General features: G+C 47.4%; 1 long non-coding RNA gene across 1 annotated transcript in view; it reads left to right on the forward strand.

The window, feature by feature from the left end:
- The first annotated feature begins 22,301 nt into the window (after nt 1-22,301).
- The window catches only part of LOC141542719 (uncharacterized), a 61,655-nt gene continuing 58,401 nt past the window's right edge, over nt 22,302-25,555 (forward strand). The window contains exons 1-2 of the long non-coding RNA XR_012482239.1: nt 22,302-22,395; nt 23,717-23,918. This is a non-coding gene — a long non-coding RNA (uncharacterized LOC141542719). The remainder of the gene's footprint in view (nt 22,396-23,716; nt 23,919-25,555) is intronic.

Genomic DNA, 25,555 nt, shown 5'->3' on the forward strand with positions numbered 1-25,555 from the left:
AGTGGCACAAGCACATGCTCACAGTGCACACACTCCTAGTGTACAAGTGGCACAAGCACATGCTCACAGTGCACACACTCCTAGTGTACAAGTGGCACAAGCACATGCCACATGCACCCCCAAGTATACAAGTGGCACAAGCACATGCTCACAGTGCACACACTCCTAGTATACAAGTGGCACAAGCACATGCCACATGCACCCCCCCCAAGTATACAAGTGGCACAAGCACATGCCACATGCACCCCCCCCAAGTATACAAGTGGCACAAGCACATGCCACATGCACCCCCAAGTATACAAGTGGCACAAGCACATGCCACATGCACCCCCAAGTATACAAGTGGCACAAGCACATGCTCACAGTGCACCCCTACCCCCCAGGGCACAAACACCACATCCAGTACCTGGACATGCTCACTGAGGCATTCGTACCCGTGCACCCATCGCCTCTCTGGGGGCCAGTATCCCACCATGTCGTGCACCGGCCTCCCGGCAGAACAGCCCCCCCCCTGCGTCCGCCCCCCCTCCCTCTGGCCCCTCCCGTGCCGGGTCTCCGAGCCAGCCGTCTGGCAATTTGGCCTGTTTGTATTTCTCTGGCATCGCTGGCGGTTCCACTAAGGCAAAGTAAATGTCATCAAATGTTTTGTTTTCCCGCAGTCATTGGCAAATAATTGGCATCTGCTTTCTGTTGTCTTGCACCAGTTGTATTTTCTGAAACAGAAACTTTTATTCCTCATCTAATTCCTGGCGATTTAGGGAACTCTGGGGACTGGAAACCTTGTTTCAGGAAGCAGCCCTGCTGGCCTTGGAAACGGGGAGAGCTCCAGCATGAATTCCAACATGGGGCCTTCCGGGAAAGCTGGCAGAAGTGAGCGGGGGGACAAGCCCCCGGGGGCCGGGGGTCACAGGGTTCCCGGGACGGACAGAGCCGCTGGGGGGCGCCTCTCAGAAAGGGCCTCGTTTCTCTTTCATCTGCAGCTCCTTCCTCACAAGAGCTAGACAAGTTAATAACTAAGAATAAAAAAAGAAAACTGCAGGATTTCAAATGTTATTGAATTTAAATATTTTGAGACAGCTCCTTAAGGAGAGGAAGTGATTACTTGCAGAGGAGGGAAGGTTCTTAGGCAAGAGCCTGGCTGTTCTCAGAGCCAGGAATGGAGGAGAGGGCACTCTGTCTACTCCAGGACCCTCTCTCCTGGCGGAGGAGCAGACACGAATGGTCATCAATCCCGGCCCAGAGCAGCCCTTCAATCATCACCTTCTCGGGGGCAAACTGAAGGTCCAGCTCCTCACCCCGTGGCAAACACTGTCAACCCCAGTGAAAATCGTTAGTGCTGGGTGCTGGAGACGGTGGATGGGTGAGAGGCAGTGGAACAGAGGAACAAAGGAGGGGGAGACAGAGGGAGAGGGAGGGAAACAGGGACAGAGGCAGAGAGATTGAGACAGAGAAGGAGGAGAAGAGGAGGAAGAGGAAGCAGAGAAAGGACAGAGACTAAGACGGAGGGAGAGGGAGAGAGAGAGAGAGAGAGAGAGAGAGAGAGAGAGAGAGAGAGAGAGAGAGAGAGAGAGAGAGAGACAGAGAGAGAGAGACATAGAGAGAGACAGAGAGAGAGAGAGAGAGACAGAGAGAGAGAGAGAGACAGAGAGAGAGAGACAGAGAGAGACAGAGAGAGACAGAAAGACAGAGAGAGAGACAGAGAGAGAGAGAGAGAGACAGAGAGAGAGACACACAGAGAGAGAGACAGAGAGAGAGAGACAGAGAGAGAGAGAGAGACAGAGAGAGACAGAGAGAGAGAGACAGAGAGAGAGAGACAGAGAGACAGAGAGACAGAGAGACAGAGAGAGACAGAGAGAGAGAGAGAGACAGAGAGAGAGAGACAGAGAGAAAGAGAGACAGAGAGAGAGAGAGAGACAGAGAGAGAGAGACAGAGAGAGAGAGAGAGAGACAGAGAGAGACAGAGAGAGAGAGAGAGAGAGAGAGAGAGAGAGACAGAGAGAGAGACACACAGAGAGAGAGACAGAGAGAGAGAGACAGAGAGAGAGAGAGAGACAGAGAGAGAGAGACAGAGAGAGAGAGAGAGAGACAGAGAGAGAGACAGAAAGACAGAGAGACAGAGAGAGAGAGAGAGAGACAGAGAGAGAGAGACAGAGAGAGAGAGAGACAGAGAGAGAGAGAGAGAGAGAGAGAGACAGAGAGAGAGAGAGAGACAGAGAGAGAGACAGAGAGAGAGAGACAGAGAGAGAGAGAGAGAGAGAGAGAGACACAGAGAGAGAGAGAGACAGAGAGAGAGAGACAGAGAGAGAGAGAGAGAGTGTATAGGAAGACTTCTAGAGACAGGCAGCCCCTCGCTCTGAAGTCCCCAAAGACCGGCGCATCCACGGCTGGGAGAGAATGTGGGAGCCGTGGGCTTTGAAGCTCATCAGCCGCAGCCGCTACTGCTGGTCCGTGACTCACGGTCACCTCTCATGCTCTTCAGCCTGGAAGCTGAACACAGAAAAGCCCACCTCATCCTTGTCCCGGGTTCCATTTCATGTCCAGTTCCCAGTGGACAAAGACCAGCTCCAAACGAAGCGGCGCTTCCACTGCCAGCCAGCTGGGAACCTTTCTTGAGCAGCTTTGAACGTCTCAGTGCTTTAAAAGCGCTGGTTCTGAGCCCCGGAGCGTGCTCTCCCGATGGCCCTCTGGGAGCTGCTCCTCGAGGATGGGCCTGCTGTCCCTGGAAGCCTCCGTCCCCCCGTGTTTGGCCCTCAGAGAGGGGGCTTCCCGAACGTTCTGAGTCTCCTGCGTAGACGAGATGCCTTTGGGCCACGCTTGGCTCTCGGGGAGAAGAGAAGGGAGGCAGAATAAGCTCTTTCAGAGCCCCTCAAAGGCCCGGGCAGTCTGCGGAGAGCGATTATAGCATTTACACAGATTCTCCTTTGAGTTCACTACGAATGCACCTGAACTTTCCTCAGAGTCCTCTTGCTTTTAATTTTGGAAAAACAAGGGGAGGCCTTTTAGCCAGACGTGGGGCGGGAAGGACCTGGGAGGCCATCAGAGCCAGTCTCCTCCTTTTACCCATCGGGAAGTTGAGACCCAGGGAGACTGTGTCACCGCGAGGCTCAGAGTGCCGGCCCGGACTCACAGACCCCTTCCCCAAGTTCAAGTCCTGCTGTGGGACCTGCAGTGTGCTCCCCGGAGCCCCCACGCTGGGGGCCAAAGTGTACTGTCCGGGCTACTTCTCGGAGGACCTTGTCCTTGGTCTTAGTGGAGGAGAGATGAAAAAGTGGGATGAAGCATCCCCCGAGACTGGTCAAATATGGAGCCCATTTATTTCCAGTCCTCTCAGTTCCTAAATACCCTAGTACAATTACATCACCACATCACACTGAGCATGTGCCAACAAGAGAACCATTACATCACCACATCACACTGAGCATGTGCCAACAAGAGAACCATTACATCACCACATCACACGGAGCATGTGCCAACAAGAGAACCATTACATCACCACATCACACTGAGCATGTGCCCACAAGAGAACCATTACATCACCACATCACACTGAGCATGTGCCCACAAGAGAACCATTACATCATCACATCACACGGAGCATGTGTCAACAAGAGAACCATTACATCACCACATCACACGGAGCATGTGCCAACTATAGTACAATTACATCACCACATCACACGGAGCATGTGCCAACAAGAGAACCATTACATCACCACATCACACTGAGCATGTGCCAACAAGAGAACCATTACATCACCACATCACACTGAGCATGTGCCAACAAGAGAACTATTACATCATCACATCACACTGAGCATGTGCTAACTATAAGCACCTGCTGTACATATGTAAATGCCTCTTACTGTAAGTAACCTTGCTTCAGGTAGAGCACAGGTGGTCACCGCCCCCTGACTCCTCAGGAAGGCCGACAGCCCTTAGGGGAGATGGGAGCCGAAGCAGACACTGTCCCTCTGGGCTGGAGGGTCTTGTACCTCACCCAGAGTCCCCCCACTGTCTGCGGCTCTCTACAGCGACCCTGCACAAGTCACTTCCCCCTCTCTGCCTCAGTTTCCTCATCTGTAAAATGGGCTGGGGAAGGAAATGGCCAACCGCTCCGGCGTCTTTGCCTGGAAAACTCCCCATCGGGTCCCCAAGAGTTGGACTTGCCTGAGTAACAGCAGCAGACTGAGGAGAGTGAAATGCAGCTTGTTTTTAAGCACCAGCAGTGGCTATTTCCGTAAGAAGGCCCTCTTCAGTCTGTCAGCGTCTGTCCACGATGCCGCGGCCCACAATGTCCCCGTGACGTGTCTGAGCAGGGCAGGGTGCCTTCAGACCCTCACCCGCTTATTCCTTAGGCGCGGTTTCAGGCGGGGCTCAGAGGGACCTTGCAGACACTAAAGTCAGACCCGTCTGAGCTCCCCCTTCCATCCTTAGGAAGTTTTCTTGAACCCCAATTTAAGACTTTAATATCATGGTTATGAATGATATCCTTATGGATTTTCATCTAATTTGATTCAGGTTTAGCTCTGATGAGTAAGCTTGCCTATGTCACCAATGGCTAAGTTCTCTGACTTTTACTAGCAAAGTCCTAGTCCCAGGATTCCTTCTGCTCCTGAACGGAGCCGGTCCCTGTTTGTTCAGATAGACGGCTCTTGTTCTCGGTAAGCGTCAAGGGAAGGCTCAGCACCCAAGGTTGTTTCTGGCACTCATTGTCTCTCCGGGTCCCCAGTCACAAACATTTAGCAAGCGTCACCATGTGCCCGCACACTGTGAGTGCTGGGGATACTCCACAACCCTGGCCTCGGCAGCTCCTGTTCTAACGCGCAAGCTTGGGGACGGCGGGCACCAGGAGCACTCCGACGTCCTCCAGGAGGCGCCTCTCCCTCTGGTGCTCTGACACCCAGAACTCTGAGCGACGCGTTCCCTCCGTCCTCCCGACCAGACGCGAGGAGCCGTCGAGGGTCCCGGCGCCTTCAGGAAGGGTCACTGTATTTATCCAGCGCCAGCAACTTGAGAATGAATTCCAACATGTTGGGAGGCTCTTCGATATTGTTTTGCAAATGAGTTGACATGAAACCAAACAGTGATAATGTGCTGCAGTGGGTAAGGTTAATAGCTCCTGATTACCTCTTCCTAGTACAATCACAAACACATTATTTAAATAGCCCCTCTCCTCCACTAACTGATAAATAAGCATGACTTCTCAATGTGCTGGGAAAGAGATGCGCCATGGGAAACATTGCCCCATAGAAGTGAGGGTGCTCTAGCGTGGCGTTAAACGGGCCCTTTGTAGCAGGTGATGGCTCAGGAGTCAGAGGCCTGCGCCTTTTGGGCTGTCAGGGGGTGTTTCTGCCCTGTGTCTCCTGGGCTCTCCCTTTCTGAGCCTAGCCTGAGACAAAAGGAAGAACGCACCATTATCTCTTGTTCATCGTCTGCGATCAAGGACATGGCTACCCCTAAGGAAGCTAGCCCCCATGAGCACACAGACAGAAGTGTGTTCTTCATAGGAACGCAGGCTGGGCCATGCAGCTCCGCCTCTTCTCCCTTAGGGGCCGTGACTTCGGTTGGAAGTGTGAGGGACACCAAATGCATGGGCTAAGCCAAGTTATTGAGGCTATACTCGGTGAGTATTTATTCCATTCCACGATGTCGCCCACAGTGCCAGCTAACAGCGCCGTGGGATGGCGGTGTTGGAAGGGAAATAGACAATAATTACCCCAAAGATGTCCCAGTCCCCCCTACATACGTCTCTATGCAGATAGACATAGATTTAGATACACACACATATACACATATATATTTATTAATAGAGAAAATGATAGCTGAATATGGTGGATGATAGACAGACAGATCTTGGCGGACTCCATTATCTAAAGAAAGGACAGCGCTCATCACCTGGTGCTCGCAGCCTCCCTCTTTCTGGCTTTATGTGTCCGGCCTGCCTTCTCCCCTCAAACGCTTCCTTCTGCTCCAGGCTGGCTTCCGAGTTTTCCCTGTGCAGGACAGTCTTTCTCTCGCCTCTGAGCCTTGGCTCGGACCGTCCCTTGGTGAGCCTCGCTCTCTCCTCACTTCTGCTCCCTTGGAGACTTGGCTCCCGCGCCACCCCCTGCACCCGGATGCTCCGATTCTCTGAGCTGTAGGTGCTCCCTCCAATCGGAAATTACTCTGTAAATTCCTCCTACTTATTAATCTACTTTTCTTTGTCCCTGTGACTTCCCATTCCCCATCTTCCCCCACCCCAAGGAGAAAATGAACTTTAGGTCAGACTTTTTTTTGGTCACAGTTCTCCAAAACCTTTAAATAGTAGGAACTTAAATATTTATTGAGTTGAATGGAAGAAGAAAGGGATGGCAGAGGGAACAGGGCCAAAATGTCCATCAGCCAAAGAGAGAAGAAAAGCCGAACCAGGCCACCAAAGCTGAGTGTCTTCGGGCTTTGTGTCTGGAGGTCACGGACTCCAATTCAGGGCTGCTCTGCTTTCTGCAGAAGTCCCCTTGTCGAAACTGCCCCAATCTCTGGAAAGTCAGTAAAGCTCCCACCCTCACTTTTCCCTCAAAGGTCGCCAGCTTTTTTTCCCCTGGGGCTGGGGTTAAGTGACTTGCCCAGGGTCACACAGGCAGGAAGTGTAAGTGTCTGAGGCAGGATTTGAACTCCGGTCCTCCTGATTTCCGGGCTGGGGCTCTCTCCCCTGCGCCCCCTGGCGGCCCTGGTCACCAGCTTTGGATCAATAATAACAAAGACTAATAACTGACATTCATGTAAAACTCACCCTGGCTAGCCACGGCGCTCGTTTGATCCTACAACAACATCTCAGAGATGAGAAAACTGAGCAGAGAGAAGTTAAGTGACTTTCCCATAGTCATTCAACTAGGAAGGGCCTGAGATGGAACTCAGCGCCATCTCTCCCACCTATGTTTTTTAATTGATTTGTCTCTTTGGAGACCACAGTTACCGGAGGAAGAGCTCAGCGTGGAGAGGAGCCGCTGTTATCACCCCCCCTTCCAAAATAAAACACATAGGATTAGAGAGGAAGGCAATTATGTTAAAGCTGTATTCACAACAAAGCAGGATGATGTAAGACTTCAGGGCCCTGAGCCCGCATCAAGTTCCGAGCTCTGCGGGCGTCAGTTATTAATTGTGACTGGGCTGCAGACGCCTCACAGCGGCCCCCAGAGCTCGGGGTGAAGGATTTGTGGGAAAGACGAAGGGGGCCTGGGGCCGTCTGGAGCTTCCTTAGTGCAGGAGCCCCCCGTTCTCAGGCGGTTTCAGGAGCCTTCCCCAGGAGCTCATCCTCAGAGGACCCATGACCTCCTGTGCTGAGACTTCACAACACGCGGCAGGGCCCTGGGGGCTTCTGTCACGTGTCCCGGCGGATCGGCGCCTGGGGAGCGCTTTCTTGGAAGCAGGTTCTCGCCTTCAGTCCTAGTCTCCGTCCCACGGACTGGACCCTCCTCCAGCCTTTTTGTAGGGAAGACTTCCCCGGAACCCTGAGAATAGTAATAACGGACGCTGATAGTGCACTTGAAGATTGACAAGGTGTTCTACATCTGCTGTCTCCAAAAGCCTCCCAGGCCCTACGAGGATAACTGCACCCATTGGATAGAGAAGGAAGCAGGCGCAGTTAATTTAAATGACCTTCCCAGGATCACCCAAGTGTGAGCATAAGAAGAAAGATTTCCTCTTGCATCTCTTTCTCTCTGTCTCTCTCTTTCTCTGTCTCTGTCTCTGTGTCTCTGTCTCTGTCTCTGTGTCTCTCTCTGTCTCTGTCTCTGTGTCTCTGTATGTCTCTCTCTGTCTCTCTCTTTCTCTGTCTCTGTCTCTGTGTCTGTATATCTCTGTCTCTTTGTCTCTGTCTCTGTATGTCTCTCTCTCTCTCTGTCTCTGTCTCTCTGTCTCTCTCTGTCTCTCTCTTTCTCTGTCTCTGTGTCTCTGTATATCTCTGTCTCTTTGTCTCTGTCTCTGTATGTCTCTCTCTCTCTGTCTCTGTCTCTCTCTGTCTCTCTCTTTCTCTGTCTCTGTCTCTGTCTCTGTCTCTCTGACTCTCTCTGTCTCTGTTTCTGTCTCTGTCTCTGTGTCTCTGTATGTCTCTCTGTCTCTGTCTCTGTTTCTGTCTCTGTCTCTGTCTCTGTGTCTCTGTATGTCTCTCTCTCTCTGTCTCTGTCTCTGTCTCTGTCTCTGTCTCTCTGTCTCTGTTTCTATCTCTGTCTCTCTTTCTGAGAGGGGAAAAGGAGTGCAGATACAAAATGATAAAACCCTTGGCAAGGGAGCTCAGCTGCTTAGAAGGGTAAAAATAAAAGAGTGGGAGGTGCCAGCTGGGCTTTTTAGCAGCTTTAGAATAAAAATCTTTCTCCCTCAACCTCCCTCAACCTGAGCCCTGGATCGAGTGCACCCTCTGACCCACCCTGGCTGTGTGACTGATAGAAAGCCTCCTCTCTCAGTGGCCCAGTTGGCCCTTTAAGGCCGGAAGTTTCAGAGAAAGCTAGATGGGATCTGCACATTGGAAGTGCCCTTGTGACGATGGGAAGCCAAGTCTCCACTGGACAGCCCCCCTCTCCCAGCTCTCTCCCTCACCGGGTCATTGGAGCTGAGGAAGGTTTATTTGGGCCTTATCTCATTACTTGAGCCCTCAGAGCCTCAGGACAAGCGAAGTAGCAGGAAATGTGTGAGTGAGCTCGGCATTAGACATCACCTGGGAAGGTCTGGAAGCTTTGGGGAAGGAAATGCAGCAGGCATTCGTTAAAAACCTGCTCTTTCTGAGGACTTGTGAGAGGGGCAGGGTTCCCAAAGAAACAAGTAGAACAGTCCCTGTTCTCCAGAAGTTTATATTCTACTGAGTGGGGTGAGGTCAGGTGGTGGTGAAGGAAAACAGTCCCATGCACACGTGCACAACATATACCTCTATACATATATAAAATATATATCTATAGATCTATATACACACATCTATCTGTCTGTCTCTGTCTGTATGTCTGTCTGTCTACAGTCACCTAGCATCCATCTGTGTATGTACCTATCTATCCACACATCTACATATGTGTATATATGTGTATATGTACATCTACAAATCAATTCAAAGTGCTTTTTTTGTGGGAAGGTGAAGTCAGGGTTGCTGTTGAGGAAGGAAGGCGTGCACTCATACCCAGAGAGATCAGGAGAGTCTTTGGAAGAGAGGATCAAGGGTTTCCTTTGATAGGGAAGAATGGGTTAAAAATGCGAGGCTCGGGCGGGATGATTCTCTGATTCTGGCTGGAGCGTAAGTAAGTAAGGCTAAGGAACAGTCCCTGGAAGCAGCCCCTGCCTTTGGTGTCAGGAAACAGCAAACTCGTCTCAGGAAAGGCTTCCCCTAAGTCAAGAAAGGAGTTAAAGGGGAAGCCAAGAGGTAGTGTTCTACTTGGGGAAGATGAATGGAGTGGCACTTTTCATTTATTTAGTATTCAGGATCTCAGGTTTAATTAGGGCTCCTTTGTCACATCATTCATCAAATGCTCTTGAAAAAATGGAAATTCACCTCCAAGTTTCTTGGGCCTCAGGCAGGCTTTTCCTACTTTTATCTCATTTGAGTTTATTGACGTTCAGTAAAAAGCAGAGATTGACTTGTAAGTACTGAGGCAGCAGCGACAAGGAGAGAATATGTGTTATAAGGACTCTCCGGCAAGCACTTCCCAAATCCCCCAGCCAACCTCTGGCTAACTCGCTTTTCTTTAAGCGATATTTGGAGACCATTAAGGTTTTTCTGAAAGTTTGTTTTCTTTCTTTCTTTTTTCCAAAAAATCTTTTATTCAGGGGACCCAAGCAGAGCTTTTAATGGCACTAGAGGAAGAACTAGGCCCCATCTACTGATAAGTACATTTGATAAAGCTTCCTTAGTCAACAAGTAATATTAATAGGAATGAACGGGGTGATGTAGAAACCCAGGAAACTCTGGTAATCAGAGACACAAGAGAAACAACACTTGTAGGAATTAAGCAGAGACAGTCCTGCTCTGGCCTCTGGCCTAATGAGACCCCAGCTGGAGCCCTTCTTTCTCTCCTAGGCTTCACATCTTAGGAAGGATATTGATAAGCTGGAAAGTCTGCAGGAGAAGAGCCTTGAGACGATACCACAGTAAGGTCACTGAAATAGAAGGATTCAAATGGTGTGTCCTCCTCGGGGAGGCTTCAAGCTTTGTCCCCTACAGGACTTAAACCTGTTGGTAATTAAGGAAACGTGTGTCCCAAGTATTTGAAGACTTTCCCCCATTCCAAGGGAACCACTTCTTCCAACGACTATGAAGATGGCAGACCCGACAGCGTGGGGCCACTAAAGCTTGGTCAGACATTGAAGGCATAAGCCACGGTTGTCTGATGCTTCCCCGATCATCACCGGCCATCCTGACTTTTGTCCTGCCACTAGACTTCAATTCTGGAAGGGAAAGAGACCGACAGCTTTGTACAGCGCTGCTTCACTTAAATCCGATTTATTCACAAGCCAAGACATCATCCCATGAGGCCATTGGTCCTTCTTTGAAAATGGACATGACATCAGGAGGAGATCTGATGGGTATAGTGCAGGTGAACTCCATTGTGATCGATGAACCGAGTCTTTCCAACTTCCTTATTCTCTCTGCTGCAAGCACAATATTGCCCATTATAATTACAGTTTTCTGTGGTGCTGTTGTTATTTTTGTGGTTCTTTCCATTATTATATGATCTTGTGGAATAGCAAAAGATGATCTCGCTTGTGGATTCTTAAAACTCAGGACAGGATGTGCTTGAAATTGTACTTAGTGTCGTAGGCTATATAACAGAACCCGAAACGTAGGACTTGGGACCGTTCTTCAAACCCAAACTGGAGTAGAACCTTTGGTGTGACCCAAAGAGGAATCCATGGCCATGGATGTCAGAGAGGGCGGGATAAACTTACTAAATGTTACGTTGGATTGCGTGTCAGGAGTAGAATGGAAGAAACAACCAAGATACAACAACAGACACATGGATTGGGTAACGTAAGGAACTTTCCAACCTTTATGAAATTTTTTTTTAATAGTAAAGGAAATCATCCAGACAACCCAGAAGGTTTGCTTCAGAAAATCTATGGGAAAACATGGAAAAAAAATCACCCAAGATTTAAAGCTGTGGATCAACTGCATTTTCCTCCTTTGAATGGAATTGTAATATCCACGAATGCATATCTGGGACATGGGAGCCCAGGACCCCAAAGCACATCTCAACAACTTTATCTCTAGATACATTCAAACATAGAAAAAAAAGATGGCCTCCTGTTATAGTTTCTAGCAATGTCTGAAAACACATCTGAGAGGGAGGAAAGGACTCTTGAAGGTGAATGCTTAGCCATCGTGTAACAGCCTTAGCGTTCATGAAATCCTGCTATTTGTCCATGTGGCCTGCCAGGGGCAGCCAGAGTCTGCCACATTGGGTGATTTGTGGAGGTGCCCATTGGCACCCAAGGGAAGCCTTCTCCTACAGTATTTTGGGTTTCAATTGTCATTCAAACCCAACTCAGAAATAATCAGTCCCTTGTCCCTTTCATAAAACTTATAACAGAAGAGAGATGTGGAATATCCCCTTTCTAAACCTACCAACCTTTTCAGTGGAGACATTTGTAAACGACTGCTCTCAGACTGAGAGGTTAATATGAGCTAGGCTCGCAGACTAATTGTAATGTGTTCTTCACATGTTCTCACATTTGGGGCTGACTTTCTTTCAGTTCTATGACTTGCCAGAGCTTCATGTCAGGATCCTTGGCACCTATGGAAATAACTTCCCACCTATGGAAATGCCACCATCTTTTCTCTCTCCTCCATTCCATTAAGAGACGGAGTCATGCAGGAATAACTTGGGAAAGGCATTGATCATTGATCCAATGTATGGCACCTAGAGATAGGTAAAATGGATGGTAGAGGACCTTGAGTTTCTGCCATGGAAGGACTGTTGAAGAAACTGAGGAGAATTACCCTACCTGTGATAATTTAAAATGTTCTGGAGACAGTTTCTGGGTAATTAAATTTTTTTATTAATTAGACCAGCATGTTATTAATAAAAAGACAGTCATTTGGCCATGTCTCTTAGACCAAAGATCATCATGGTGGCCGGCTCACAGTTTACATAGTCTTTGGAGAGTAAATGGTCAATGAGCGGCTGAGAATAACTTCATTGGGCAGAGAGACTTCTCTTTCTCCCCAACCCCCCAGCTTGGGTAATCTAATCAAAGAATATATGTTTGATCCGAGTCCATTGAGCAGAACACAATGGCTACTCCACTTGGGTGGTGTCTGCCCGAGAAAATCAGTCCAATCTCTTTATCAGCAATGAGCTTTAAGAGACTGAACTTATAAAAATCAAATTAGAAGAAGGGGAACTCTGGATCTCCGCAAATCATTGCTTATAAATAATCATTTTCTCATGGTAAAAGGAAGACCCGCAGAGTGAAACAACAGCTGCCTTCAAATACTTGAAAACAAGTCCCACAGAAGGTAAATCCATCTTGTTTTCTTTGGCCACAGAGGGAAGAACCAGGTTGCTAAAAAGTAAATTTAGACCCGATATCAAGAAAAAAAACTTGACCGAGCTGTGTGAGCCGGCAGAGGATCAACCAGCCTGATCTGGGAAGTGGGGATGATCCCCCTTGCTGGGGTCTGCAAGCTGAGCCAGGTACATGACACCATTATTGTTCCGAGCCAAGTGGGGGTGGGTGCTCAGAGGCTCCTCCTATCTACCATAATCTGACTAAAAGTAAAATAATCCATCAGTCCAAACTTAGACACTTCACTTGGAGAAGCTACTGACCCTCCACGTGCATAGGTCAGTATCTCCATGTTTGGGGGAAATTGTGTCTAGCAATCCAGAAGAGCCTTGGAGAGAAAGACCCTTTGGTTTCCTTCCTTTCAGTGACCCACTGACCCGGATGGTCTTGACTGAGATGAACACAGAATTTGGGACCTCCAAGCTATCTCAGAAAGGAAAGCCGAGGCAGTTCTGAGGCTCGGCTCTGTGTCTTGCACTCCAGAGCTGTCAGTCAGGATTTTTGATCATTAGCCATCTGTGATTATTTTAATTTTTGTCAGCAGGAGAAGGAGCTCTTTCCCACTCGGGAGCTCTGTTATTACAATATAATTTATATGTAAAGAGCTCCTTTCATCAGGACGGGAAACTTTTATAATTTTTTTTTTAGGTTTGAAAAAAAATCCTTAGTGCCCCCTCCCCTTCTTCCCCCCAAACTCCACCAAACTGCTCCTCACTCCTAGTGTCTCTCCGCGTGGAAATCCTATTGAGACCATCAGCACTTGGAAGGGTCGGCTCGAGATGCCTTCTCTGCAGGATAAAAGGGCAGTTGGGAATGGGTATCAGAAAGCCCATGGGCTAGCCATGGCTTTTGCCATCCAGTTACTGGAGAACCTCTGGAAAGCTCCTCGCTCCCTTGGAGCCTCACTTGCTGCCTCCTTAAAAAGAGTGGGCTTGATTAGTGAATTTTTACTGTGCTAATGGCCATAGAACAGTAGGCTAACAGGACCCAACCCAGTGGCCATTGAGACTGACAGCTCCATTCTACAGATGACAAAACTGACATCCCCAGGGATTAAGACAATTGCCAACAGCTCCATAAGTAGGAGAGTCAAGAATAAACTTTAGAGCCCTGACTTTAAAGGTTTGGCTGGTTGGAATAGGACTTAGCCTTCCTCTTCTTGGTCCCAGAGAGTAGATGAAAATGAGAGAGAGAGGAAAATTTAGGTTTGCTATTGAGAAAAGCCGGCACCCACAATACCCAGACCATGACCATGACCATGACCACGACCACCACCAAGTATTTCCTAGGACTCGAAGCTGGTTCACCGTAGGGAGGTCAGCAGAACTGGGGGACAGATCCCCAAGCAGACACTGGCCAGGCTTACCAAGGTAAGGATTCATTTTCAGGAGTAGCCCAGATCAAGTGGCTTGGAGATTCCTCCTGCCTCTGAAATCCAGTGATTCAACGTGCTTTAGGAAAAAATGTATTTTGGGATTTGGAGGAAAAAATCTGAAATGGCGTTTATAAGGGAAGCTGAGAGACCCAGTGGATAGAATACCAGTCCCAGAGTCAGTTATTGGTGTGTAACCCCCTCAGCCTGTTTCCTCCTTGGGAGAAGGCAATGACAAGCACTGTAGCATCTTTGTCAAGAAAATCCAGAATAAAATCACGAAGAGTCAGACATGGCGACATGATAGGAAAAGAACAACAAATATTTATAAAGCACTTTGTTTGAGCTTGGGTTCCACAAAGAACTGTCCAGTTGGGATTAAAGACTTGGCTTCTCGCTTCCTGGTGGGACAAAAGTTTCAGGTGCTAGAAAGATGCCTCTAGCTGTGTCCAATTCATTAGAATCTGGAGCTGGAGGGGCCATCTAGACCATTTTACAGATCCAGAAACTGGGCTCCGGAGAGCAGAAGTGACCGACCCAAGGTCACCCGAAGAGCCGGATGGCTCTTTCAAACCTGGGTTGGATCGATGCACTCTGGAGTTGTCACCCTTTTTCATGACTCCACGATGTTCCTAAGGGGATTTCTAGCTCAAATGAAGAGGGGATTCTTTTGCTTTGTTTGTTCCTGGTGACGTTGCCTAGTTATAAAGTCTAGAAGAGGCCCATGGACTTTGTGATGTAGAAGGAATTGTTGGTGGCTTCCATTATTCTACTGTGATCCTGAATTATTGGGGACTCCCAAAGACTCAGCCCCATGGTAGCCTTTGTTTTACATGCCCTGCTTCTCTCCCCCATGAAAAGACAAACTCTGTCACAGTAGAGATCATCCCCTGAATTGATTCCATTGTCCGTGGGGGAACCTTGTCATCGGCGCTTACACAAATGCTTATTGAGTGATAGATTCCTCTATTTTTACATCATCTCTTTCCTTCTTTTTCTCCTGATTTCCTCCAAATGCCTCATTTTTCACCAAAAAGGGACTATTCCAACTCTTTGGGAAATGATTCCATTGCTGGGCTCTGGAGACTCCGAAGAGAGCTGACTTGGCCCCTCACAATCAAAAACTTGCTCTCTGGTCAGCATGACTGGCTACTCGGTTTCAAACAAAACAACAATAAACCTGCCTTCAATCCAGTCATTATCATAGAGCTTTCCTTAAGCTGTTCAAGGGATAAACAAATGATTTTGCAGGGGTTTTTTGGTTTCTTTTTTTGGCAGGGGTACAAAATCCAGGTTCAGGCGTTTGGGGCTGGGGGGTCGGCCAGTCTGACACTGTGACCGTGTGGGTGAAAAACCACCTGCCGAGTCTTCTGGTAAGTGACAGGCTGGTCGCCAAGGACCCCAGGACTGTGAGCCAGGAGGTCGGGTTCCATCTGAAACTAACCTAATCTGGAGCCAATTTTCCCATCTGAACTTAATTTTCTTGTCTCTAATCAATCCAGAGCATCTTTATCAAGAATGCCTGAAATTAAGTTATGATATCAAGAAATGCCCAGAACAACGCCCAGTCTTCCATATACAGTGATGTAAGCTTATGGAGAGACACTTATTTAGACATGGAGGGCTCCTGCTGGCACCCATCCGTCTGGTCTATAGCCCGCCCATGATGTACGACATTTCCTTTCCGGCCTGCTATCTTTGTGCAGGCTGTGCTCCAGGACCGCCATCTTTTCCTTCTTCATTTCCGACTCCTTGGAATCCCTTGCACCGTTCCCGAGTCAGCTCAAGCGCTCTCCGCTGTGGGAGCCTTTCTGACCCAGCTCACCCGGACAGACCCAACCACTCAGTCAATGATCCATCTCTGATTAGTCTGCTCTCCTTGCTTCCCAGATGCCTCTGCTTTCCCTTCCACGTGCTCCATGTTTCCTTGTTTGTCCAGCTGTTGTTTGCCACAGCTCCCGGTAGATCGAGACCTTCTAGAAGATAGAGACAGCTTCTCCCCACCCTCAATCGGACCCATTTTGTCGGTATATCTCCAACTCTGATTATTTCTGGAAAATAGTAAAGCACATGATAGTTTCAGGTCAAAATTAATGGACTTGTGATAGACCTCGACTGTTGGAATTCACCTCAAAAGACCTGGGTTGAAATTCTGTCCCTGAAACCAGCCTCAGTCTCCACATCTATAAAATGAGCAGATTCCTCCTTGCATCTCTCACCTCACTGGGGACAAAGCAGTTTAATCTCTTATTCAGAGCTCGTCAGGGGCTATTACTCTGCTCAGCTTTCTCTCCTTTACAATAAGCATTCATGGGTGAGCTCTTCTAGCAAAAGAGGAGCCGGCTGTTCATGGATGTCCAGCATCCCTGAACATGGTGCTCAATGAGTGCTGGTTAAACTGGATTGAAGTGAGCTGATCTTCGGCAAGGTGGCACACGTCCCCTGAGACATCTCCATTCCCGGTTCATCTGTGGCAGAACTTCCAAGCTCGTGCTGGTCTGATTGGCCGCAGTCAGACACACTGGATCTTGACCCCAAAGTAATGTGATATTGTACAGAAGCCATCGCCGCCCTGCTGAGCTCCCAGAAGGCCAGAGTCTTCGGAGTCCAGGCTGCCTGCAAATGAGAGAGGAAGGCTCCCCTTCCACTGGGATGGCCCAGCAGCCCAGAGGTCCCGAGTCTTCTCCCAGACTTCTCCCAGTTACTAGTGGCATACAGATGCTACCACTGGCTTCTTTCCTTGGCCCCCCCAGGGCAAGCTGGATCCCTGATCTAATGCCCCTTTCCATTTGGAGGACAAAATAAAAAGCAATCTTTGTTTAAAAGAAAGAAACTGACTTTATTTCTATGCAAATGATGACTCTTCAGGGCAGAGAAGCAGCCCTCCCTCCCCCATTTGAAACTTCTATATTGCCAAACTTTGATTTGATTGATTTGCTATTGATCCCCATGTGGTGGTTGGAGCACACACTTTAGAAGGAAGTTTTCTTAATTCCAGTCTATCCAGACAAATCTGCAAGTTAAAGCGTCACTTGGATCAGCAGGCATTCAGAGGGTGGCAGGTGGCAGAGACCCGCTGAGTGGCTGCTTCTAATTGCGTTTTCCTCTGTCTCCAGAACTGAAGGAGGAGGAGTGGAGAAGGAGAAGGGCACCGTCTTGGGGCTCCCAGGGAGCTGTTTGCTTCTTTTCTTTCTGAGAAACTTCTACTTGGAGTGGAAGGAAAGACGGGCCCGACTCTGGGGTCAGAGAGCTAAGTGTGGGTCCGGGCGCTCCTGCCACTCATGTTCCCGAGCCTCAGTTTCCCCGTGTGTAAAATGAGGTGGTTAGACTAGAGAACTGTGGGCTCCTCCCAGCTCTAAATCTGTGACTAATGTTTGCTTAATATGGAGGCTGGAGGTTTCAGACTCGGAGCTGGGAGGAGCCTTGGATGCTTCCTATCCTAACCCTGCCATCTTACAGAGGAGAAAATGAAGCCCAAGGAGATGCAATGATTTTATAACGGCTCCGTTCACTTGTTTCAGTTGTCCCTGGCTCTCCCTGGCCCCACTTGGGGTATTCTTGGTCAAGATACTGGAAGGGAGTTGCGTTTCCTTCTCTTTTTACAGATGAGGAAACTGTCTGAAGCTGGATTTGAACTCAGGACTTTTTGACGCCAGACCCTACCCCCAGGTGATAGCTATCACTGGAAAATGTGAATCCCTCTCCTCTGTCTTTGACGCCGATTTCTTTGAGCTAGAATCCCCTCTAAAATCTACCTGAGAGATGCCCATACTTGCAATTCCCCCAGAAGAGGAAGTCCCACTTCCCAACTTAACTCCCTTACTCCCAGGGGCTGCTCTCACTGGGGAAACACGCTTTTTTAGTTTGCTTTGTCTTCCTGACATCTTGTGTCTCTTGGCTCCTGCCCTTTGGCAGGACAACAAGAATCTTCCGTCTTCCAATTAATCACACAACTATTCACATGTTTGAAAACTGCTTTCACGTCCTCCCCCCCCCAAGAGTTGTCTTTTGTCCTTCATTCAACAAATATTTATTAGTTTCCATTTTTGTGAAGACAAATGGAAAAAGTAATTATATATATATAGTCTTTTTTCTTAAATAATTTGGATACTTTTATTCAGCCTCACTTCCAGTGACTTTTCCCACCCTTCCTCCCCTTGGAAGCCTCCTTTGTCACAGAGGACTGTCCAGATGTGGAATGGGCACCTCAGGCCATGTGGCTGGCCCTCCCTGGAGGCCTCCCAACCAATGCTGGAGCTCGCTGGCCAAGGACCCTGGAGAGCGGATTGTCATTTGGGCGGTGGTCAGACACTAACTTGGCTCCGGCTTTAAGAGTCTGAGATTCCAGCAGTTTCCAAAAACAAACCAAACCAAAAATAAATTAAACTATATAAGTCTTTTAGTAGTATTTAATCTAGCAGTTTCCTCCTGGCTGGGGAGGCCAGTTTAATGTTTAAATCTTCAGGATTTTTTAAAGTACATACATTAAAACCTCCCCAAGGTCACAATCTGATATTGTGACAGACCTGAAGGCCTTGTTCAATCCCTTTCTCTACTTATGTCTGATTTACCTTCCCACCCAGAGATGAATTAGGGGACAGGCAGAAAGCCTTGGCTCCTCAAAGTTTGGGTTTGCCTTTTATCTCTACTGCTTTGAGGATCCCTCTGAGCCTTGATTTATTTACCTACAAAATGGAAATAATAGCCCTCTGCTATGGGCTTCAAGGCCTTGTGGGGGCATCCTTAAAGCATGTTTTCAAAAGCACTTAACAATTCAGAAATGCAGTGCTGATGACTGCTGTTATGGCCATTAATCCCCCGAGTTTGCTTGTTAATGTCTGCCCCCAAACCTCACAGGAAATCCTAAAATCCTGGGTCTTTCCCCTATCTGCTTTTTGATTCCTCTGTATCAGGAGAAGCATGATTCCAAGACTGCTATGTGACTTCCCTGGTGAAATGAGTCCCTGATGTTCTGAAGCCCTCCCTCCAACTTCCTCAGTGAATACTGACCCTTCGTCCTACCCTTGGCTCACAGTGATGACCCATCTGTTCCGAGCTGGAGCCTGCTACCTTGTGCTCAGGGATACTGTGCTCTGGGGATCTTTCACTCTTCCTCTCCCAGATAAAGAGACTCTTCTTATGAAATGGAGAGAAGCAATAAGGTATAGGGAATCGGGAGAGTGTTTGAATTTTCCCTTTGACCTTTGCTAGCTGGATAACCGTGTTAACTTAGACTCAATTTTTTAACCAATTAAATGGACAGAATATTACTGGTAGTTCCTTCCTCACAGGGCCGTTGGGAGGAAGGTTGTTCATTATGTCAGAGCTCCGATCCATGGCTCACCTGCATTCAAAATATCTGGACAATGGGTGTTGCTGATCTCCTCCAGCAAGTTAAAGTAACATGCAACTGATGGTCACTATGGCCAATAGCTGGGCATCGAGCAGGTAACTAAAAAAGAAACAAGAACTTTTCAGCATGATCAGTAACCTAAATGGGAGATGGAAAATAAATGAACAGCAAAACATAAATAAAAGTCTTATACTTTGGAACAAAAATCCACTTTGTTCTGATCTCAGACACTTAACACTTCCTAGCTGTGTGACCCTGGGCAAGTCACTTACCCCCAGCCTCCGGAAAAAAAAAAAAAAGAAAGAAAAATCCACTTTGTAAGGATAAGATGGAAGCATGGATAGACAGCGGTTGTTTTGTGTAGGATCTGGGATGGCAGCCATTTCCCAAAAGAAACATGGACAAAGGGCACGGACAGGCAATTCTCAAAGGAAGAAATCCAAACAATTAACATAGGAACAAATGCTCCAAATCCCCACTAATTAGAGAAATGGAAATTTAAACAATTCTAATATTCTACTTTATGTCCATCAGCTTGATAAAAATGATGAAAAGAGTTCATGATTAGAAAGGCTTTGAAATCAGAGGCATATTGATCCATATTGATGGAACTTATATATTCCACTAAAGAGCCCAGCTATTTTTCAGATTGCCTGATAACTCTATGAAACTACAGAGCTGAATTTTCATACCGACGCCTGGAAGTTTGGTCTTGGTCAGCTGTGTGATGTGGAAACCCCAAAAGATCATGAGATGTCAGACAACATTAGGAGTAAAATGAAACCCATTGGTCAGGAGATGATGGTCCCATTCATCTGATGCGTCCTCCTCTGAAGTCCGATGTCTCGTTCTGGACACCATGGGGGCCACCAGATTAGCTGGAGAACAGCCTGGGGAGGGTAACCAGAAGAATATGAGGAGCAATGGGGAGGACTGCTGCAGGAGAGAAGATTTGGGGGCCACGATGACTGTCTTCAAGTCTCTGGGGGCTGTCCTGCGGAGGAGGAATCAGCCTTAGACTGTTGGACCAGAAGGCAGGTCCAGGAGAGACAAGTGGGGGTTTTAAAGAAGCGCATTGAGTCTTGATTTCGGGAGGGGGCCTGGATCTTCACAATCCAAGCTGTTCCAAAATGGAAAGTGGTTGGAAATCTTCCAGCCAAGGGCAGGAGACCATTTGTCAAGTACTTTATAGTGGCTACTTCTTCATGTATCAGTTGGATTAAATGACGATTGAGGTCCCTTCAAACGATGAAATCCTGTGATTCTATGACTGAACAGAGATTTGTAAAATTCTCCAGAAATTGTGAGGGAAAGGTCACGCAGAAGAACTATTATTTTAATGTCAAGTTCAATTATAGGTGATTGAAGTGAAGGATTTACTATTTGAAAATGTCATCTGGAGGCCTGGATCCGCCTGGATATTCAGAATGATAAGAAATAATAGGCAGCCCTCACAGGGGCGCACCTGGGGGAAGGGCAGATGATTTTGGAGCTCATCTCTTGGGCTCTGGCCCTAAGTGCTTAACTACTGCATGTACAGAGACTGATTTCCTACCCTCTAGCTTTGGTGGGGAGGAGTGGATCGTCTCATTGTCCCTTATAACCACCGGGATGACTGAAAATAATTAGTAAGTGATTCTGGGGAAGGGGCCACACAGCAGACACACTTTTAAGTTTAATCTACTTTATCCACATCTTTTTCCATCTCTGGAATGTAGCTGATCAACAACACAATCAGAACACCTTGATTTGTGTCATTAGCATTGTCTGAGAAGTGGCTGCTCTCACTCCAGCTCACGCTGCCTGCAGTCCAAGAGGCTAATGAGAAAAAGGAGGAGAAAAGGATGGATTGTGGGCAGCAAAGGCCTCGGCAGAGCCAGGGAAGGACGCCCCCGGGACTAACAAGCTCCAGAGGATCTCTTAAGTCCAGAGCCAATAGGGCAGGGCAAGGAGGTTGAAAAAAGAGATTTCAGAGAAAGTCTCAGTTGCTTGAAAAGAAGGAAAGTGGGCAGGGGAGCTCTCTGGCCAACCATCCAGTTGGTCAGTCACCAAGCATGTAGGAAGAGTACTAGAGTCTCCGGATCATGCTATGTGGCAAGGGTAGAAAGAAAGGCAAGACACAGTTCTGGTCCTCAAGGAGCTCACATTGTGCTGTCATGACAGTCAGCATGCAAGCAATTATTTAGCTCCAACGTGTGCCGTATAAATGGAAGGTGAAGGGAAGTGCTAGTGGGGGGCAGCTTTGGCCCCTACAGAATTCAGAATTGGAAGTGAGTCTTGAAGGAAGCAGGGGAAGTAGGAGACAGGAAGAGAAGAGAGCAGTCCAGTTGTGGTGGGAGGCCTGTGGCCATGAGATGAAATGTCTTGTGCCCAGTGATGCTGGATTGTCACCTTCATAGGTGGAGGGGGTAGGGGGTAGCAGAGAATAGACAGGTTGAATAAAGCCAGTTTGGGAAGGGCTAAAGAGCTCTAAACTTCTGTTCCTGAGAAAATTCTAGAATCCAACACATTGTCCTTCTCCATCTGTTAAGCCGAGAAATTGGTTGGACCCAGTGACTCCCTAAGGTCCCATTCCAAGACCCCCCTCCAGTTTTACGACCAATGAACTTATGGAAATGGCTTCATTTTATTTTTTTTAACCAAAACCATATGAAACTCATGTCCAGTAAAAGTAAGATTAGAAACCAAGTTGTTCCCTCTCTCAGCATGACAACCATTTGTCCACGGCACAGACACGACACATATTCAAGACACAAATGATAAATTTTCAAAATCACATTCGGCTCCTATTAGATTGCTTTAACAGCCACCAAAAGTGGCCCTTTTCATTCTCTCCTTTAACTCTTGAGAGCCAGTAACTTCCCATGGGCAAGTTCTTTTGTCTAAGTTGATTCTGCCAACTTTATTGAGAAGACAATCCAAAGGGCTAGGAGAACCATGATTTCTTCATATAGAACTGTATACAACTGCCACGCCAGTCTGGGAACGTAGAACTTCTGGCTTGTGGAAGTTCCTGAAGTCACAATGAGTCCCTCTTCCCACTCTGAGCCCTGTACCTCCAAGTCCCCCACATTATCATCAGGAGGAAATGCAGGAAAAGATGGGCCTGGATTAAAATGACAGAAAATGGACAGATCGAAAAACAGATGTGAGCAACATGATAATGGTGACTGTGAAATGTAGCTGGACTTTTCTGTTTACATTTAATTGATAAAATTGGCTGAAAGCAGACATGATAATAAACTTGGGAAGATGAGCATCATGTCCCCGGTTCCTCTCTGCTACAGCATCCCTAATTCATTTACTTGGGAACATCTAATAGATTTTTTCCTTATTTATTGTTGGAATGAGAACAATAAGAGGGTTTTGTTCCTTTTTTGACATATGCTTAAATATACTTTGTCAAAGATATTAACAACTTCCCTAAATGACAGACCTGGGACTGCTTTCTTTCGCCAAAGGAAGTAATAAGGGGAACCTTAAGGAGAAAAGACCGTACAATGGGGACCATGTACTCAATCCTCTGAGATGTTTATTCTACCCCATTTATAGGATGACACTTTTTATTAATTAAGACAATTGGAGGAATGAACTTGATTGCTGTAGAATCTGGGAAGACAAAGACCCAGAATTTCCAGGCTTGACCCTGCCCTCCAGGAGCTTATATTCAATTGTAAGATAGAACAGCAAGGAAAGGGAATTTTAAAATGCATTTTTAAAAGCCCAGTAACAAGTAATTTCAAGAGAGAGAGAATGTGCTAGTAGCTACAGGGTCAAGAAAGGCCTTTTGTGGTCAACAGCCCTTGCATTACTCTTGGAAGGATCTGAGGGTTTGAGAGTTGGAAGCTTTCCTTATGTGTAGCTGTGATACCAAACCAGCTCCTCCATCAGGTCTTCAGGCTCTTCAGTAGCTCACAAGCTCTGGGGCGAGGGGATGGCATTTTTGTTTGAGAGTGGCTGCAAATGGCCCCAGTGCCAGGCTCTTGGTAGAGTTCATTGGCTGACTGATGACACAGGGCTGCTCCTCTAAGGGTTGATGAATACCTTGAGGACTATGCTTCTTTTTCATCAGAACTTGTGGCCCACAATTGGCCAGCTAGATCCTCTTGGGGCAGGAAAAAATATAAAAGGACACTCAACTGAAGTTCCATCCTACCCAGTGTAAGGTGATGCAATATAATAAGCATTTATTGAACTCCTAGGTACGTTGTATTGTGCAAAGTCCTGGGGATATACAAAGAAAGGAAAATAAAACAAACAAACAAACAAAAAACTGTGAACTTATCTGTTAGGAATAAACTCCTAGGAGAGAAAACCACACACAAACTATCCATGAAAGCTCCCCATGAAAGATGGAATATGAACTGAGCCAGGAAGGAAATTGGAGATTCTAAAGACAATTACGGAGCAGTAATTACAAAATGACTTTGCTCCTTACAACTCCCTGAGTTACCATTCCCATTTGACAGAGGAGGATTCGGAGACTGAGAGACATTAGAAGTTGGGACGTCAGCCAGCTAAGAAGAGTCAAAGGCAGCTTTTGCACCCAGACCTCCTTTACCCAAAGTCCAGCAGTCCAGCTACCTGTGTCTCCAGAGGTGAGGAGGGAGTGCCTGTCGGGTGAAGAGAATGCCACTGAGAAGGCACAAAGTCACATCATGGGATACTGAGGTAGGGGAAGAACTTCTAAGTCTGAACACCTTCAAAGTCAGCTTCATGATGTATAATTCATCAGGTTTTCTGTGTTAAAAATCTCTCTGTGAAGCACCTGGAGTCTTTGGAGGAAAGGGAGGCTATAAATATAACGGTAAATACATAAGTGATAATGGGGACATAATACAGCAGCGTTACCAATTTAGAACTGAGGAGGAAAGCGATTTGGGAGACAAGGAGGCTTCTTTCCTGCTATGGGATGCACTGGGCCAATTAAACAGAGAATTGTTGAATTCATGCTGTGCACACAGTTGGCTAAACTGAGTCCAATCATTGACGTGATTGCAAGGGCTTGTGGGGTGCTGAAGAAGGAGGAAAGAGCACAGGAAAGAGCCCAGGTTTAGCTTTGGAAGCCCTGCTCTTTTCCTGTAAGTGGCCTGGACTATGAAACCTGGAGAAACCTCTTCTATAAAGTGGGAACTTCTCAGCACAGTCTCAGGGCCAGATACATGACAAAATGAATTCTTCACCCTTGGGTAGGAGTAGTTCTCTGCCAATTCTTCTGTTGACTTATTCGTGTTTTGGTCCGTAGATCTGGAGCTAGGAAAGATGCTGGAAATCTCTCCCCTTTCCCAAGGGTAAGGTGACATTCAAGTTCATGTGGCTTGGAACAGGAAGAGCACGGTGGGTACCCTGGGCATCTGGTTCACCTGCTCCTGCTCCTCAGCTTTCCTTCCAGTACATTTTGCTTCCTCATAAGTAGGTTTATAAAGCCAAAGTTAGGTGAAGGGCTTTGTAAACCGTGAAGCGCCATTGCTTCTATGTGTCTATATTCTACCATCCTGGAAAATGTCCAACATTGACCGTAAATGCATTTTGAAAATGAGGAAAATAAATCTTTTATTTGTAGTAACAATCACTTTAACTTTTAATAGCAGAAAGGAATGGGGTTTGGGTTCAGAGTTTAATGTATGCAAAGCAAAGCTGTTGAAAGATCCTTTAAAACATAGTGACAGCGAGGGGCTCGGAAAGCAGTAGGGAAAAATCCCTTGTATTTATTTGGGAGGAAAAGGAACAATGAAATGGAGATGAGGTAAGCACAAAGATCGAGGGCGCCATTATTCAATTACAAGGCAGCACAGCCTTGTTCTCATCAGGATCTTCAGTCTGTGACTTTGGGCCACCGGCATCGTGACAAAGACTTGCAGTGGTCAGGTTGTCAGGGTCTTCTGCTCTGCTCAGGGTGGAAGGCCCCTAAGGTAGGGAGGACTTCAGGAAGGAGAAGCTGGGGGCTGTTAACAGGAGAACACCTGGAATGGGGGTGAGAGCATCAATTAAAGGAGACTTAGCAGAATGGTGGTTAAGTCAGGTATTGGAACCACAGGCAAGTGGGGTTAGTTGTATTGGGCAAGGCTTCCGGACAGACAGGGAAGGATTCCAAGCCAGGAAAGGCAGGCTGGTCGTCTGGGCCTGGACTCTGAAGGGACAGACCCGTCTAGCACCAACTCCAGGGGGGATGTGGGACAAGTCCCATGACCTTCCTGGAGATTAGTTTTCTCTGCTGCGAAACGAAGGTTTGCCTGAAATAACCCCTCCCAACTCCAGATCAAGGTCTTCTCGGTGGCAGAGACCAGCAGAGCTCAATGGAAGGAACA

Source organism: Sminthopsis crassicaudata, chromosome 5 (assembly GCF_048593235.1).
Source record: "Sminthopsis crassicaudata isolate SCR6 chromosome 5, ASM4859323v1, whole genome shotgun sequence".
In the NCBI taxonomy this organism is placed as follows: Eukaryota; Metazoa; Chordata; class Mammalia; order Dasyuromorphia; family Dasyuridae; genus Sminthopsis; species Sminthopsis crassicaudata.